The sequence below is a fragment of the Schistocerca piceifrons genome, chromosome 5 (genome assembly GCF_021461385.2).
Source record: "Schistocerca piceifrons isolate TAMUIC-IGC-003096 chromosome 5, iqSchPice1.1, whole genome shotgun sequence".
NCBI lineage: Eukaryota > Metazoa > Arthropoda > Insecta > Orthoptera > Acrididae > Schistocerca > Schistocerca piceifrons.
The window spans coordinates 165,829,389-165,832,304 of NC_060142.1; the positions used below are offsets into that span (position 1 = coordinate 165,829,389).

Sequence of the window (2,916 nt, forward strand, 5' to 3'; positions counted from 1 at the left end):
AGCAAGAATGACTTGGTTGCCCTGTGAGTTTCCCTGATCGTTCCATCGAAACCCATACTACCGTTACAATAGTGCGACCACCTGTCAGAAGGCTGAATAATCATCTTTCGTGGTGCAGACCGCTGCGAGATATGCAGGAAGTGAGTCTGTTAGGTTCTGGAAAGCACCGACGGGGGTGTGGATTCATGCCGACACCAGTGCTATGGCCAGCTGTGCAAAATTTCGCGGTTGAGGATTCATGGTGCCACAAGTCCATTCGAGAGGTCTCACAGATTCTTGAGCGGGCTTAAATCTGGGGAGTTCAAATGGTTCCGGGGAGTTTGGTGGCCAGAGGAGTAGGGTAAATTCATCTTGGAGGCTGCGTCACACATTGCGCTGTCCTGCTGGTAGATGCCATTGTTCCGAAAAAAAAAACTGCATATAGTGGTGGATGGCTCTGAGCACTATGGGACTTAACATCTATGGTCATCAGTCCCCGAGAACTAAGAACTACTTAAACCTAACTAACCTAAGGACAGCACACAACACCCAGCCATCACGAGGCAGAGAAAATCCCTGACCCCGCCGGGAATCGAACCCGTATAGTGGTGGACATGGCCCTAATGGATAGATGCATGTTTGTGTTCCAGAATGACATTTTCACTCTGCAGCGGAGTGTGCGCTAATATGAAACTTCCTGGCAGATTAAAACCGTGTGCCCGACCGAGACTCGAACTCGGGACCTTTGCCTTCGCGGGCAAGTGCTCTACCAACTGAGCTACCGAAGCACGACTCACGCCCGGTACTCACAGCTTTACTCCTGCCAGTACCTCGTCTTCTACCTTCCAAACTTTACAGAAGCTCTCCTGCGAACCAGGCAGAACTAGCACTCCTGAAAGAAAGGATATTGCGGAGACATGGCTTAGCCACAGCCTGGGGGATGTTTCCAGAATGAGATTTTCACTCTGCAGCGGAGTGTGCGCTGATATGAAACTTCCTGGCAGATTAAAACTGTGTGCCGGACCGAGACTCGAACTCGGGACCTAGACAAAGGTTCGCAGGAGAGCTTCTGTAAAGTTTGGAAGGTAGGAGACGAGGTACTGGCAGAAGTAAAGCTGTGAGTACCGGACGTAAGTCGTGCTCCGGTAGCTCAGTTGGTAGAGCACTTGCCCGCGTAAGGCAAAGGTCCCGAGTTCGAGTCTCGGTCGGGCACACAGTTTTAATCTGCCAGGAAGTTTCATGTTTGTGTTGATCCACTGTGTCTTCCACAAGAACGAGATTACCCAGGGAATGCCACGAAAACATTCCTCATCCAGCCTGTACCCTTCCGACGATTGTTGTAATTGTTTGCTGTCAGATGTTTCACACTGTTGGAGGATAAAACGTGAATCATCTGAAAACGCAATCTGTCGCCGCTAGTGGTCGTTCAGTTTGCGGTAAATGCGTGTCAGTTCCAACATTTGTCACCGATGAAGAACGGTCAGAATGGGTGCATGAACCAGGGGCCAGCTGCGGAGGCCCGTATGTAGCAACGTTCGCTGAACTGTTGTTGAGAAGGCATTGTTGGCTGTCCCTAGGTTCACATGGCCGGTCATTTGCTCAACAGGAAAATATTAAATGTGCGTGAAATCTTATGGGACTTAACTGCTACGGTCATCAGTCCCTAAGCTTACACTCTACTTAACCTAAATTATCGTAAGGACAAACACACACACTCATGCCTGAGGGAGGACTCGAACCTCCGCCGGGAGCAGCCGCACAGTTCAGGATCGCAGCGCCCTAGACCGCTCGGCTAATCTCGCGCGTCCATTTGCTCAACAGTTGCACAACTATTCGTCTATACACGTGTCCGCAACCGTCGCTCACCCTTCTGACCATTGGCGCACCACAGTTTTGGACAGCGCCATTTCTCCACACACGTTATACTTTAACCACAGCGACTCGCGAACAGTTTACACACTTACCACTTCGAATGTTCTTCCGCGCTCGACCCGAAAGCCAATAATCGTGCATTTTTGGTAGTCTTCAAAATCTTTCCTTTTCCGCACCACCACAACGACTCCCGTGTTTCCTCATTCCCACCATTGCTGGTGCTGCCATCTGACGGCTCAGTATTTATCGCGCGCCCACGTCGAATACAGGCTTTGGTTCAAATGGTTCAAATAGCTCTGAGCAGTATGGGACTTAATTTCTGAGGTCATCAGTCCCCTAGAACTTAGAACTACTTAAACCTAACTAACCTAAGGACATCACACACATCCATTCCCGAGGCAGCATTCGAACCTGCGACCGTAGCGGTCGCGCGGTTCCAGACTGTAGCTCAAATGGCTCTGAGCACTATGGGACTTAACATCTGCGGTCATCAGTGCCCTAGAACTTAGAACTACTGAAACCTAACTAACTTAAGGACATCACACAACACCCAGTCATCACGAGGCAGAGAAAATCCCTGACCCCGCCGGGAATCGAACCCGGGAACCCGGGCGCGGGAAGCGAGAACGCTATCGCACGACCACGAGCTGCGGACCCAGACTGTAGCGCCTGGAACCACTTGGCTGGGGTGGCCACAGGCTGTGGTTACATGAATGTGGCCGGACTGCGTAGCTATGTTTTATATTCATAGGACAGCGGAAGATTTATCTTTCAGATCTGTCCTCTATTTTAGCTGTCAACGAGGCAAATATGACAACAATTCAAGATTCGTGAAATACCCAACCAACGTCCGATCAGGATGGTTGGCTCATTCATAATTCCTTTTAACGATCAGCCACACATAACTTCATATACCATTATTTTAACCTACTTCTTGTACTACTGAAGTCTTGAAGATGTTTCATGACGTCTCACTAAAGTTAGTCTTTAATAGTTTCTGCGATAGTGTGAATGTCCCAATGTTTCTGGCTAAAATGTTGATATGAGTGCAAATTTAACGAAGAT

General features: G+C 49.2%; 1 non-coding gene across 1 annotated transcript; it reads left to right on the forward strand.

Annotated features, from left to right (window-relative positions):
* The first annotated feature begins 1,117 nt into the window (after window positions 1-1,117).
* Window positions 1,118-1,192, forward strand: Trnat-cgu. Its single transcript has one exon. It is a non-coding gene; the product is annotated as a tRNA-Thr (tRNA).
* Window positions 1,193-2,916: the final 1,724 nt, after the last annotated feature.